Source organism: Sesamum indicum, linkage group LG9 (genome assembly GCF_026168435.1).
Source record: "Sesamum indicum cultivar Baizhima isolate 11 linkage group LG9, ASM2616843v1, whole genome shotgun sequence".
In the NCBI taxonomy this organism is placed as follows: Eukaryota; Viridiplantae; Streptophyta; class Magnoliopsida; order Lamiales; family Pedaliaceae; genus Sesamum; species Sesamum indicum.
This window is the reverse complement of record NC_142665.1, coordinates 10,192,186-10,208,693: the sequence shown is the minus strand read 5'-3', so window position 1 is coordinate 10,208,693 and position 16,508 is coordinate 10,192,186. Positions and strand designations below refer to the sequence as shown.

The 16,508-nt window shown below is 36.6% G+C and overlaps 1 pseudogene; it reads right to left on the bottom strand.

The window, feature by feature from the left end:
- Window positions 1-3,548: 3,548 nt before the first annotated feature.
- On the bottom strand, window positions 3,549-4,898 carry LOC148786887 (zinc finger BED domain-containing protein RICESLEEPER 2-like; annotated as a pseudogene).
- Window positions 4,899-16,508: the final 11,610 nt, after the last annotated feature.

Sequence of the window (16,508 nt, the reverse complement as noted above, 5' to 3'; positions counted from 1 at the left end):
AATATATACATACATATACTAATATATGTATATATGATTTACTAATATATATACATAATACTATTATTATATATATAATATTTTTTTTATTAAACTTTTCTCAAAATACCCATTACGTCCTTCTTAAATTTCTTGATTAATATAATTTGCTCTAAAATATTATAACGAGCTCCAATTTAACCCGTTCAAGTTTTATCATATTTCAATTAAGGAAGATAATTTATTTACTAATTAACTAAAGTTTATAAAAATTTATCAATTAATCCCCCAATTATATATTATAATTTTTGTTATATGTTTAATGTTGAGATTTGGGAGACATGAGTTCATGTTCATTATCAAATCATGTCTTTGAATATATATATTTATTAATATAAGTGTGTATGTATATAGTATTTTCTTTGTTAGTGAAATATGGTATATGTATTTATGTTAAGTAATTTCTTTGTTGATGAAATTTTTTTATATTTTAAATAATAATTACAAATTTAATGCATAATTAAATATACTGTAGTATTGTCCAAAATGATTTTGTTAGGCTTCAAATTTGTATTGAAAGAATATAATATATAAAATTCAAATAAAAGTTTTAGAATTAAATATGTATTATAGGTATATTGTCCTCAATTTTTAAATTTCTCAAATATTTCACTGAAATAGAAAAACTTTTGAGTACAAAAGATTTAAATAGTCTAAGTTGAAAAAATTTGTAATTAAGAGTTAAATGCACTACAGTAACGTGTTGAAAATACATTCGTTAGACTTTTATATTCGAACTGTTTAAATTTTAATAGATAATTGAAGTAATAAAAAATACGAGTTTGGTATATAGTACTGATGTCCTCAGTATACCAAACTGCTACAGTATTTTTGTGAGATAGAAAAGTTTTAAATATGTTTACTAAGTAGCATTGATAGTAAATATCTGTAATATTAATGGTTTCATAAGTTATTAATTATTTTTTAGTAGTAATTATTGATTAGATTTGACATATATTATATATTAAATAATATATAATACATATAATACAAATAATTTTTAAAAAAATAAATAAATCTCATTTGCTTTGGTGTGGAATGAATTTGTTTATATTAAATAAACAAATTATAAATTTAATAAATAAGTACATGCACTACATCGGTGTGTTGAAAATGATTTTATTGACGTTTATATTTGTGGTGAAAATATTTACTTGATAAATTAAACAATAAACACTTTGCATTACGCATGCAGTAATGATATATTGTCCAAAATATTTAAAATTTTTCAAATATTTCGTTCAAGTAGAGAATGATGTATTGAGTTCAAAATTTAAATAGTTAAAGTTGATTGAATTAGTATTCATTAGTTAAAAACAGAATAGGGGGAATATTTTTACTCATACCATATAAAGCTGTCAATTTTTAGGAAATTGTCCAAATCTAATTACACATCTGCATGAAATATAAGAAACAAATGCATTTGACACTCACCAAATGCTCGAGTAGTTGTTCTATTTTTACTAATTAAATCAACATTTGACTTAGAATTTCCATATTCGACCATTGTATTTCTAAGGACCGTCACGCCGCCATGGTGGAAGTCCCTGTGGTCGGTGTGAGCACGTTGTGCTATCTCCCTCACTGTATATCTGGGCACCCCGATCAGACTGCACACCAAATTGACGAATGTAGTCAATCCATGATCCAATCTCCCCCACTTTCGATCCCATATCGAGACTGCATTCTGGACTAATGAGGTACTGCGTGCAAGCGGTGGGCCACCGTTGTCGCGCACTACATGTTCCACTGCATCCTAACTGGCGATGTGTGTATGCGTCTGTGCTAATGGCGCAGTAGAATTCGATATGACAATAGGTGCATCCTCGCGTCCTCTCACCGGAATATGCACGATGTTACTACTCTCGCTGTTCGGTGCACCGCCCTGGGCCTCAGCAGGAACACACAGCAACGTATTTGGACCCCACACCTCTAGCATGTTGGGATAATGTGGTTTAGGTACTGGTAGTACCGTCTAGCCAATGAGAAATGCTGCAATAGGTCCAATGAAAGATTTGATTGCGTTGCAAATTAATATATGAAATTTGAAATGCCAATTGTTAAGTGGATGTCATCAATATTGGAAATAACGGGACGTACTCGTGAAGCATGTGGTAGTGGCTCGGAGGAAATACCATAACAAATATTTCAATATCATAATAAATCCCTAGTATCTGAGTGATGTCGTGGAACTAGCGAAATCGACTTTTAAACTCATAGAATTTATCACAAACCTTATTTCGGGTGTAGAGATATCAAAGATGTCTTTGTAATGCACGTGCCCAATGACCCATTTGTGCCTCTGCACGTGCATCATCTCTCATGGGCGTTCGGGATGTTGTCATCTCATCCACATGAAGCTCTGCTCAATATTTAAAGTCCAATGATCATTCTGTAGAAATATAGCACTCTCCAAATATCGACGATATGCCATGTTTGCACAGAGTTATGGAGGAAATAGTAATGTGCAACATCGTATCACGTGGTGGGTTGCAAATGTATAAAATGTCAATTTTTCTTGAATTACTATGTCACCAATTTTTAGAATTGTCAACAAAAAAACACACATCATCCTACTCTTGATACTACAAAATGATCCTATAACGTTAGAAGCTGAGGCAAAGAGAAAATCAGAAAAGGTTTTAATAGTTTAGATATGAATCAACTGTTGTTCAGTACTTTCATTCCTAATTCGGATGGTTGGTTATCCACATTTGCATCGCTATGCTATCTCGAAGGGTGCTTGAGCTTATAACTCAGAAGTGGTTGGATGTCCCCTATGGTAAAATGAATCCATTTCAGGAGGAGTATCTTCATCCGGTACGTTGAATATGATGTCATCATTTTTGTACCTACAGATAAAGTTATGAAGTGTGCAACATGCAATTACTATACCGACCTAGTGGTTTTGAAGGTAGCTTGGCATCCCCCACTGTAATATTGAAAAATAATTCTTCAGTATACCGAAATATCATTAAATTACATTTCACAACCTTGAATGTGAATGGTTAAACATGTCCTATGGGGTCTGATATCGACGATCTTGTCCCTCCCACTCAGGTAGGTGATACCTTGTTCTAGGGGTGGGCGTCGGGTCGGGTTCCACGGGTCGGGTACCCGACTCGTCGGGTAGTGTATAACACTACCCGACCCCGAACCCGAGTAGGGCGGGTACCCGGCTAGTCGGGTAGTGACCCCGAACCCGAGTAGGGCGGGTACCCGGCTAGTCGGGTACCCGACGAGTTCGGGTACCCGACTGTCGGGTTCGGGTAGTTTTGCCCGAGTTTAATTTTTTTTTTTTTTTATTATGAAGTAATCAAATTTTATTCATAAAATAAATTGCAATGGCAAAGAGTCACAAGAGACATTCAATTTTTGCAAATATCAACATGAACAAAATAATCCATCAAGTCATTACATTCTAATAATTAATTTACAATAATGTGAATTGTGAAGTACCACATCCAAAATATTCCAAAGTCCAAACTCCAAAGTCCAAAGTAGTCCAGTCAAATATCAATTATGGTTGAATCGACTCCCAATTTTGTCAACTCTACAAGAAAACAAAAAAAAAAAGAATTGAGATTAATATAAATAAAAGTATATAGAATTTAATATAAAACAAAGCAAAAGAGAAAATAAAAAGTACCTTGCTCAAACATTTCAATTTCACTTAAATCTTCTTCTATGCTTATTGGCTTGAAATCTTTACGGATCCAATCTTGAGCACAAATAATAGCTTGAACAATTTTAGGAGATAGTGAGCTCCTAAATGCATCAAGAACACATCCACCAGTGCTAAATGCGGCCTCTGAAGCAACAGTCGAGACAGGAACTGCCAATATATCTCGAGCCATCTTTGAGAGAATCGAAAACCTCTGAGTGTTCACTTTCCACCATTTTAATATATCAAACTTTTCCCTATACTCTTCAACATCCTCACCGAGATACTTCTCTAACTCTGATTTTACGTGATCTTTACCTCCTGTCATGTACATCATGTACTCTTGTTGTAAAGAAAACCTGCGAGTCTCGCTCTCTTCATCATGCATAAACATTTCTTTTGATGAGAAAGAAGATGAAGAAACACGACTAGACGATGAACCCGGGCTTTCTAAAGTTCCTTGAAGAGCGTGTCCATATCTTAACTTGTAATCATTGAACAACTCATGAAGACCATCTCGTACCCTCTATTTCATTACATCATTTTGTCCAATACCACCATATAATTTATCAAAGGAAAATTCTACAAACCCCAATTTGTGACGTGGATCAAGTATCACACCATAATACAAAACCATATTCATCTTTTCAATTGATCCCCAATACTTGTCAAATTTTTCTTTCATTTTTCTTGCCATATCACTTAATTCAATATCATCACTATGCAACCATCGTCGGAGAAGCAAATCAACTTCACATATTTCATGAAACACAATATTAGATGTGACATATGAAGAACCGGAAGTGCACAATGTGAGATTGTAAAAATGCTTCAAAAACTTCAATAGCATCTTTGCCCTATCCCAATCAGATTCAATAGGAACCCCATCAAATGGTTTCTTTGAAAGATCATTCTTATAAGCAAGATCAATATCTTCATAAGCATCAAATGCCCTTTTAAGACATGTCGCAGCTTCTAACATCAAATAGGTGGAATTCCATCTGGTAGGTACATCAAGAGACAATAACTTCTTTGTTTCAATAAATTCAGCGCATTCTTGAAATTTTTTGTACCTAGCCAGAGAGTTTCTCACATACCTAACTGCCCCTCTAATACGAGATATTGCCTCATGGTCATCCTTCCCTTTCAAACCATCCTGAACCACAAGGTTGATTATATGTGCTATACACCTCATGTGCACATATTTTCCACCTAAAATATTTTGACCCCAGTTTTCAAGTTTCTTTTTCAAATAAACCATAGCTCCATCATTAGAAGATGCATTATCAACAGTAATCGTAAAAATCCTATCAATACCCCATTCAAGCAAACATTTCTCAACACCTCTACTAACTTCTTCACTTTTGTGTCCGATAATTGGACAAAAATTCAAAATTCTCTTATGTAAATTCCATTCATCATCAATAAAATGAGCAGTGAGACACATGTAATTGACTTTCTGAATAGATGTCCAAGTGTCTGTTGTAATGCAAACCCTTTGAGCATGATTCTTAATAAATGACTTCAATTTTGCTCTTTCATTGACATACATATGGAAAATGTCTTTTGTTATTGTCCTTCTTGATGGAATAGCAAACATTGGACAAGCCACCGATATGAAATGTCTAAATCCAGAATTCTCAACTGTTTTAAATGGGAGCTCATCTACAACCAACATATAAGACAAAGCCTCTCTAATTTTCTCTTGATCAAATCTCCAATTGACAAGCGGGGCCTCTTTTTCGCCTAAACGAATTGATTGAAAAGACAATCTCGTCTGATTGGTGGAAACATCATGAGGTTTATTCTTGCAAGATTCAAAGTGGTTCTTTAAAGGCCTAGTTCCATGTACTTTTGGATCGGCTTTGATTTCCCTAGTACAATATTTGCATCTAGCTTTTTGCACTTTATCTTTTTCACAGTAAAATTTATGAAAATGGTCCCACCAAGGTGATCTAGAAGTCACTACCCTCTTTTTTCTTTTCTTAGAATCAAGTGGAATATCGTCCTCATCCTCTGACATATCCATACCCTTATCAACATCAAAGTCAACATGATCACCACTGACCTGATTATGAACCATGTTCATATTTATGCCTTGATCTTGAGCATCTGATAAGTCTACAGTAGGTGAAGATTGAGATTGAGAATTTGACATCTACAAGATTAAAACATCCACATGTAAGATACATAAGATCCCGTAATCAATAGACGAAAAGTATATTAAGGTAATATTTAAGGTAAAACATCCACAACAATAATAATATTAAGGTAATATTTCAAATTAAAATACATTTGCTCATTTAAAATTTCAAATTCTTGTTGTAATTAAGCCTATTGATATTTAGGCATGTTCTATTTTCTTGGATTTTCCCTGTTAGGGGTCTGTACCATGTATAATGTATTCATGCTAAATGATTTTGTTTCCTAAGGATTGTATTCAGTTTGTCAGAGTTAATACACTGAGCTGTAGGTGGTATTATTTCCTTTTATGATGCATGACATGTTTAAGGAGTATTTGATTACACGATAAAAACTACTCTCTTTTCATTTCTTCATGACAGAAATCTGATTTCTGTCATTAAACAATTGAGTTGCTTCCCCATCCACGATTAAATATAAGAAGCTCCTATCAGAATTAGTTAACACAAGTAATCTAAAGGTTAAATGAAAAAGACCCAGGGCTCAGTGTGATGATTGTGTGTGGTTTAAGTGTACTCCACTTCCTAGTTAGACAGACAAACACATCAGCCTACAGAGAGAGTAAAGCATGCTAGACCGCAATGTGAATAAATTTTATGCATCTTCCATTTTTCCTCATTTATGTCACATCTTGTTATTTCTTGTTTCCAACCATCAGGCTCGAGGCTTTTGGAGGTCAGATTATGGGGAAAGAAAGAATGAAAGGTTGAGATGGATATAGCATAATATTATGATAAAGATTTACGGCTAGACAAGCAAAAGAAAATCAAATGATTAACAATAAATTCACAACTCAAATTGCCACATATCATGCAGTAAACATCATCAGGAGCACATAAGTACATTCAGCAACTCAGTTTCCACTGACATCAAAATACACATATGATAAGCTGTACACATCATATAGCAAAAGAAATGATAAACTCAAAGGAGAATTAACACTTCAAGAAGATGTTTACCCCACTGTTTCAGAAATGATTAACACTTCAACTCAGTTTCCAGATGTTGTGTAGGGGTGGGCCGATGGCAACAGGACCTGCGGCGGCGACGGCGACGGTGAGAGAGAGTCTCGTGCGGCGGCGACGGCGACGGCGAGAGAGAGGAAGAAATGAACTGAACCGAGAGAGGAAGAAACGCAGGAGCAGAGACTAGAGAGGAAGAAATGAGCAGAGCTGCAGAAGACAGGAACCCCGAACCCTATTAATTTCCCCCCTTTTGACGTCGGGTACCCGATCGGGTAATCGGGTTGGGTTATAAAACCCGAACCCGATCCGACTAACAAATAGGCGGGTTTCAGATTATCCGAACCCGCCATAAAAATCCGAACAACCCGTCTTCTTCTACCCGAACCCGATCGGGTCGGGTCGGGAGCCGATCAACCCGACCCGATTGCCCACCCCTACCTTGTTCCTCGATAAGGAGTCAGGAAACATTGGTAGTTTGCGAAACATGCTTCTACTAATAATACTTACCTGCATAGACATTGTCATAAGAAGAACCGCTAGTACCACGTATTTTCTTTTTAAGGAAGATGTTCGTTGGAATGTAGTTTATATATAGTACAGTGCTTACCGATCAATGGAAATGGAAAATTTCGATCTTGTGATACTGCATGGTCCAGGACCTGGGCACCGGCCACACTTTGTTCCCACCTAGCATAGACATAGGTGAAATTAATATCGAAATCACATATTGCTAGTACGTTCTGTGCTAGGTGGCCTTTTCGCAACCGATATCAGTTTTGGTCAACTCGAGGGACCGAAACAGGTACCAACGCCCCATCCATCACTCCGACACAATCCGACATCGAACATGTCATTAAGTATAGTTACATGAATGAAATAGTATGCATTTGACCAGCTTGCATGGATTATGCTATGAAAAATGATGTGGAAAATGTGGTATGTACCTTAAAGTATGGGTAGAAATCGTGGTTACTTGCTACTCTCAGATGTGTGTTTGTAAAATTTGGATGAGTTATTAGTTCTGGTGCCATTGCGCACAAGGCAGAAAGCACTAGGTGGAATCTACGATGAATAGTCTCCAATTAGTGTTGAAATCACTCCATATTGTCGCGGTGTCTTTTATGCATGCCAACCGTCTGCATGAAGAGTGCAACCTCCTCGATTGAGGTAACCCTGGATGTCTGACCATGCGACAGTAACCCTCTAGAAGTTACTGCATCAACCAAAGCATATAAGCATAGCTTGGTCATGTGAATGTTGTCAAAAAATCGTCCTTGGTGTGGGGTTGTCATTATGTCGGCAACCCACCCTGCTCCCTGTAGTATAGATGTGTTACGTGGCACATTTTTCTTAAAAACTATGGGCATATTAGATCTCTAAATGCGTAAAATTTCTCTGAAACATCAGATTCGTTACTTCCTAGAGTCCTTAGTGTCCCCGAGCTGTCGCTTGTGGAGTTCGACTCTAAACCTTGACCAACATTGGAGCTTGCCATATATCCGATCGTAGTTGTATTGCTAAATAGAAACACGCAACAGTAGTGGGTAAGTTACATACAATAGACGTCCGACGGCTAAGGACATGCAAATACTTAACGAGCATGGGTACTTGGTATGAGTGCAATCTAAGTAAACCATACATGCACGAATACACATAAATTAACCAGTTTTTTATAATATTTTAATCACCTGGCATTATATTCACTTACCCAATTAATACAACCAGCAGAGTTTATTCTCGTTATTAAGACGTAAGAAGATCGTGCGCGTGCTGTGACTGTGAAAGCGCTCTAACGCGGTGGTGAAACGATGTCCAGCAGATCCTTAAACTTTGTCAACTAATCTACGCACCACTCAATCGATTCAGTAGTTTTGAACCCGGTGTGCTAAATCTTCCCTTTAAGTGATTCATTCAACTTGTCCATCGTCTCATACTTCTCAGCTTGCAGCTCACTGGCAACTCGTAGGAACCGATTATCGCTTCCGAACAGACCAGCGGACGCCTGCGCTGATCCCGGTGAAGAAAAGAATTCGTCCCCAAACGTCATGGGCTGTCATTGAGAGAATGTTGTATCTTCATACTCGTCTCATGACCGACGGCTGCCCGATTGAGTGCCATCCATCTATTCATCATCTATGTAGTTGGTGCTATGGATTGTCCGGCGTTGCTGGGATGACGAACGAGCAAGCCCACCAAATGCGGCGTTCCATGAGAATATTTGAGTGCACAGGTCAAAGCGTTGAAACCCATGCTGAACAATTTTTTTATAGTCCGCATTCATTCACATTGCCAGGATATACTATTAGTTTGTGAAAGAGTACGTTCACTGCATTCAAGAGAGCCTTCGTGCAAAAATAGATAATTACCCGAAGACAGAATGAGAGCACAATCAGATGTGTACACGGTACAGCTCCTCTAAACGTCCTGCCTCGTCTGTTATAGTATTCTTTTCTGGATCCCACCCCACTGATGGGTGTCGAATCCACCAAAAATAATTCCTACGAACACTTTTGTAGATGTGTGAGTAGGGTCGAATCCACAGAGATTGGTTTTAAATTAATTCCTTCAAAAACGAAAATAATTAGGGGGAGTTTTGATTGGAAGAAGAATAAAACTAAAAAGCTAATAAAATTAGAAGAGATAAATATAAGAGAAGAGTATTCCAGTTAAAGATAGGATCACACTTAATTCCACGGTTGATCATAGATGCAAAGATAACAATTATTCATGATAGATAAATTGGTTATGGCAATTGGTACGACCTAACGACCTCACCTTTCCTTACCTTGTGGATAGTCAAGGAACGTCCGTTGACTAAATCCCTAATCAGTAAACAACCTTGGGAACGTCCTCAAGATTTAATTTACCGACAGCATTAAGAACTAGAAAGGCCCAATTCTAACCAATAAATTCCTACGAGGATTTATTTAAGTTAGATTGTGCATTCCCCACAACATAATCGAAAACTTCTACATAATCAATTATGTTGTGTTACCACTAGTTATCGAACTAAACAAACAATTACGGATTTGAAAGTTCAATTGACTAGGCAAATATTCTTGACAATAAATCAGATTATTTGTAATAAAAGCACAGAGAACAACACAAATACCAATATGAATAAAAGTAGAAAGCATAAATTAGATCTCACAACCCGTTGGATTTAAGCGTTCACCAAGTCTTCAACCGGAATGAGAGGTTTAGCTAGACATGCTCATGAAAGAACGCATGAAAAGCAAAATAATATAAAAACGTAGAGAAATAAAAGAGTTTAAAAGTTGTCTCTTAAAGTGAATTACATCACCTATTTATAATAGCTAGATACCTAGTTCTACTAGGATTAGAAGTAGATTCCTAGTTGAACTAGAAGACTTATAGAGATAAAATTATAATCCTAGTTAAACTCTTCCTTCATCAGAGGTAGTCCAAGCAGTTCCAAACTCTTGCCAGAATTTGAGTTTGAGTCGTGTTTGAATTTCCATTTTGGTGCTTTTCTTCATTTTCCAATTCTTTTGTCCTAATGCTGCAAAATAATATTTAATTAGGAGTATTTGATCACAAAATAGGCTAAAATATTATATGAAATAAGTACAAAATGCGATTCTATCAAATATCCCCCCACTTAACCCTTTGCTCGTCCTCGATGCAAAGAAATAGAGATAAAATAGTTGAAGAAATTCATTCCAAACTTTATGGATCGCAGACGAAAGTAACAAGCAAGAATCTAGTTAAGTGTTCAAAGAATAGTACATCATATGATAAAGACAATTCAACAAGCTTCAAACAAGTTTTCACAAGATGATCTTCATGAAAACTAAGCATGGAAAACAAGTGGACTATGCTCTCATATCTCCCAATCTCTCAAGTGTTTTTGGTTGAGTGTTTCGCTCAAATGCTCGCTATGAAAATGCTTCACCATAGGTTTGATTATACACCAAAATCTCCACCACTTATAAATATGCACACACTTGAATCAAGAGGTCTTATATTTTGGTTGTAATGGGGCTTTGGTTTGGGGGTAGGAAGAATAAGGAAAAATGAGGTGAAAATCCAAGGAACTAAATTAGAGCACCAAGTAATAGATGTAGGAATCCAAGCTTTTCAAAATTGATTTATCTCATGCTCTTTCATGTCCCACTTTCCTCGACTTGAACTATGCCTTTCTTTCGAAGAGAGAATTTTCTTTTTCTTCTCCTTTTTTTTTTCTTTTTTTTTTTTCCTTTTTTTTTTTTGAAAGTATTTTTTTTTCTCTCTTTCTTTGTCTATTAAGGCATAGAACAAGATTGTCATGTGACATGTTAGCTCATAAACGTCCTTTACAATAATTGAGATATCCCCCCACTTAATGTCAAAACATATACTTAGAATACATCTTTGTTCTTTGACGCTCTACTAGTCCTTGGAAGGGCCAAACAAGGATAATAAAAAGACGGTAGAGTTTGTTTATACATAGGGTTGCATAACAAGGAATTAAGGCTTATAAGGCTCAAATGGGCTTACTAAGGGGATTTGTATGTAGGTGGTCTTTTTAAGCTAAAGGGGTTTTTATCCTAGTGCCTTTATCATTTTCAAGTGTATGCATAAAGATGTGGCCTCGATATGGTTCAAAGCAAGTTCTAGGAAGACAAAATCATGAAGCATTATCTCTCAAGAAAAGAAAAAATTGTAGATTTTCATGAGTGTATAGGCTCAAAATTCCTCTCTAGGTAGGTTATGTCCACCAATTTTCCACATTCAATTTTCAAATCAAATCACCATTTGCAAAAATAAGTTCTTAACCGTAAGTTGTCAGGAGTCATTAGATGCACATCCTTATCACACATTACCAAATTATTACTTGATTAGCCTAAGTCTTTGATCATAAGGCTAGTGTGAGAACAAGATAAAATAATATTTGCTTCAACAAATATGGAAGGGGTAGCAAGCATCAATCAAAATAATTAATCCACCAAGACTCGTTTTCTATCAAAACAATCAAAACACCTTCCCCCCACTTAATTCCACATTGTCCCCAATGTGGTAAGCATGCATATCTAGGACGATAAAATAAGAGAAAGGGAGAAAGAGAGCGTCCCTTAGTGATTCAGGAGTAGGTGGTGGAACTGCGGGAGCTCGAGAATTGTGAGACCTTGAATGAGAGGGAGAGTCCCTTGTGGATGCTCATACCTTTTGACCTACAAAAATTGATTGTAGTGGTATCACAACATTCACAAGAAGTTAGATAAGAGAAAAGAAAAATAATAATAATAATTGAGAAAAAGAAAAGGACATGGGTTGCCTCCCAAGAAGTGCCTTTCTTTAGCGTCTTTGGCTAGACGTTGTTGTGCCTCAATTCAAATGAGTTGGACACTCTAAATCCACTTCTTCTATGTAATGCACCCGGTGATGGTGTGGATTTAGGAGAACTTGGCGGTCCATGGATGACTTCTTCCTTGAACTGATTTTGTCATGAAAGACTTTGTTCTTGTAAGTTCTTGGACTCGAGGTGGGGCTTTTGGTAATTGTTGTCTTAAATGCTCCTCCTCCATCGAACACAGCATTTTTTTGCGCCAAAGGATCAATAAAATCAACGAAAAAAATAGAATGCACATCATTAGAATATTCCATGGCACCACCAATTCTAAAGCTCATAACCTCATTATCAAATTCCATAGAGAGAATTCCAGCATCAACATCAATTTTGGTTTTTGAGGTTTTAAGGAATGGTCTTCCTAGTAAGATGGATGTAGAGTTGGGAGAAATATCCCCCTTCATATCAAGCACATAAAAGTCAGCAGGAAAAACCAATTCATTAACTTGCAGAAGAACATCCTCAAGAACTCCTTTGGGGTAAACTACGGAATGATCGGCGAGTTGAAGAACGACCCTCGTTTTTTTCAATGGGCCAACATTCAAAGATTCATAAATGGTAAGAGGCATAATATTGATTGAAGCACCCAAATCACACATTGCCTTTTCTATTCCAATCTTTCCAATTTTACAAGGGATAGAAAACGTACCTGGATCATTGCATTTAGGAGGTAGTTTTCTTTGAAAAATGGCAGATACATTTTCTCCAATACTTACCCTTTCATTATCTCTCAATTTAGATTTGTTGGCGCACAACTCCTTGAGAAACTTTGCATAGCGAGGTATTTGTTTAATTGCATCGAGCAAGGGAATATTTACCTCAACGTTGAGTAATGTTTCAAGGATATCCTTCTCCTCTTCCTCCTCTTTGGACTTGGCAAATCTTTCCGGGAAGGGAGGTTTGGGTATGAACACCTTGGGACTTTCCTCGCTGACTTGGTTGGATTTTTCAATTTCTTTTGGAGGAATTTCCAATGCATCCTCTGTTTTGCCCTGCTGTGCGTGCCCACGCCTAGTGCTATTTTCGAGTTGTAGCTCTTTTTCACTGCACAAGGTAATAGCACTAATATTTTGTTTAGGATTAATAATAGTTTGGGAGGGAAACTTACCTTGAGACTCCAAACGGCTAACGGAGGAGGCCAGTTGGCTCATTTGTGATTCCAAATTTTGTATGCTCAAGCGAGTTTCTTGTTGGAATTGTTGGGTGCTCAAGGCGAGTGTCTTCACGATATCCTCCAAGGGCGTACCATTATTGGGATTGGTTTGAGGTGGTGGTGGTTGTTGGTGTGGACCCCTTTGAAAGTTTTGAGATTGATTGTCATACCTCAAATTTGGGTGTTTACTCCATTCGGGGTTATATGTATTGGAAAATGGATCATATCTCCTTTGTTGTTGCTCGAAAAATCCACCGATGGCGCCAGCATGTTCGGTTGAATCTTCGTGAAGTGTAGGACAAGCGTCGGTGCAATGTCCCGAAGATGTACATATCCCACAAGTCTTGACTTGTTGAATGCCTCCCCCTATAAACTTTTCAACAAGAGAAGTAAGTTTATCTAAACGTTCATCAATAGAAGTACTTACCTCGTGCACCCTTCGTGGGGGGTTGTCGTTTCTACTACCGAATTGTTGATTATTGGCCGCCATGGTTGTGATTAGTCTGCGTGCTTCGGTAGGAGTTTTATCATACAAAGCACCTCCACTAGCTGCATCCACCAAGCTTCTGTTTGCCTCGGACAACCCTTCATAAAAATATTGAATTAGAAGATGGTCGGGAATTTGGTGATGAGGGCAACTCTCCACCAATTGCTTGAATCTCCCCCAATATTCATAAAAACTTTCACCGGAGAATTGGCGTATTCCACTTATTTCCTTTCGGATGTTTGTAGTCCTTGAAGCGGGGAAGTAGTTCTCAAGAAATAGTTTCTTGAGCTCGTTCCAATTAACAATAGATCCCGAAGGTAAGGAGTAGAGCCAATCTTTTGCTTTATCTCCCAATGAGAATGGAAAGGCCCTTAACTTGACTTGTTCTTCGGTGACTCCTTGAGGTCTCATGCCGGAACACACCACATGAAATTCCTTGAGGTGTTTGTGTGGGTCTTCACCTGCAAGGCCACGAAAAATGGGAAGTAAATGAATTAGGCCAGATTTAAGTTCAAAATCAACATCTAAATTAGGATATTCAATGCAGAGTGGTTGTTGATTTAAGTCAAGCGAAGTCATCTCTTTGATCGTTCGTTCGGGATTTTGGGCCATGACTTCGTCTTTAGAGTTGTTAGACGTGGACACGTCTAACTCAGAGTCTGCTGCTGGTTTGGAAGAAGTAGAAGCCTCTTCCTTGTGTTGCTTGGTTTCTTTTCGGAGTCTACGAGTAGTTTTCTCGATCTCTGGGTCAAATTTAAGTTCAGCTGTACGAGAAGAACGTGGCATAAAACCAAGTAACTAGCAAAAGAAATTAATTTAAAGACACCAATCCCCGGCAACGGCGCCAAAATTTGATGGGTGTCGAATCCACCAAAAATAATTCCTACGAACACTTTTGTAGATGTGTGAGTAGGGTCGAATCCACAGAGATTGGTTTTAAATTAATTCCTTCAAAAACGAAAATAATTAGGGGGAGTTTTGATTGGAAGAAGAATAAAACTAAAAAGCTAATAAAATTAGAAGAGATAAATATAAGAGAAGAGTATTCCAGTTAAAGATAGGATCACACTTAATTCCACGGTTGATCATAGATGCAAAGATAACAATTATTCATGATAGATAAATTGGTTATGGCAATTGGTACGACCTAACGACCTCACCTTTCCTTACCTTGTGGATAGTCAAGGAACGTCCGTTGACTAAATCCCTAATCAGTAAACAACCTTGGGAACGTCCTCAAGATTTAATTTACCGACAGCATTAAGAACTAGAAAGGCCCAATTCTAACCAATAAATTCCTACGAGGATTTATTTAAGTTAGATTGTGCATTCCCCACAACATAATCGAAAACTTCTACATAATCAATTATGTTGTGTTACCACTAGTTATCGAACTAAACAAACAATTACGGATTTGAAAGTTCAATTGGCTAGGCAAATATTCTTGACAATAAATCAGATTATTTGTAATAAAAGCACAGAGAACAACACAAATACCAATATGAATAAAAGTAGAAAGCATAAATTAGATCTCACAACCCGTTGGATTTAAGCGTTCACCAAGTCTTCAACCGGAATGAGAGGTTTAGCTAGACATGCTCATGAAAGAACGCATGAAAAGCAAAATAATATAAAAACGTAGAGAAATAAAAGAGTTTAAAAGTTGTCTCTTAAAGTGAATTACATCACCTATTTATAATAGCTAGATACCTAGTTCTACTAGGATTAGAAGTAGATTCCTAGTTGAACTAGAAGACTTATAGAGATAAAATTATAATCCTAGTTAAACTCTTCCTTCATCAGAGGTAGTCCAAGCAGTTCCAAACTCTTGCCAGAATTTGAGTTTGAGTCGTGTTTGAATTTCCATTTTGGTGCTTTTCTTCATTTTCCAATTCTTTTGTCCTAATGCTGTAAAATAATATTTAATTAGGAGTATTTGATCACAAAATAGGCTAAAATATTATATGAAATAAGTACAAAATGCGATTCTATCACCCACCCGGTCCCCCTGCTCAAAATGTTGTTCAATAGACGCCAAGCACAGTGCAGTCTGTTAACTTTGGCTTTTAGTTGTACCATCATAAAAAGACAACTCTGACTCATAACTGAGTTCATTCTCTCAGTTATACAAGCCCACACCGACGGTGGAAATGTGGAGGATTGGAGTCGGTGTGAGATGAACTCCTCATGCATTAACTCAATGAACACGCGTTCCATTTCCGTGTTCTATACCACTTTTTCATACCAAGATGACTGGGAAGAACGAGTGTCGTTTGGCTGCTGCATCTTTGTGGGTTGGTTTATATATCAAAGTGTTGTAAAAAATAAGCACGGTAATTTATATATCCACAATGAAAAAATTTTATGATTTACAATTTCACAATCTATGAAATTCAACTTTTGAATTTTCTACGTTATATCAATATATCAATTAATTACTACAAACCTGAAAGTAGGAGTGGGATTGAGACACGATCATATTTTTTGTATTTTTGTAAAAATATTTTTTTATTTTTTTCTTTTAGTAAATTCCTTAAAAGAATGACGAATTATATTATATTATTAAACTAAAACAAACTAATATTTCTATCTCGGTCCTCTATGTCATGTGAGGTGGACAAGTTAATTAGATTAACTTTTTATAAATT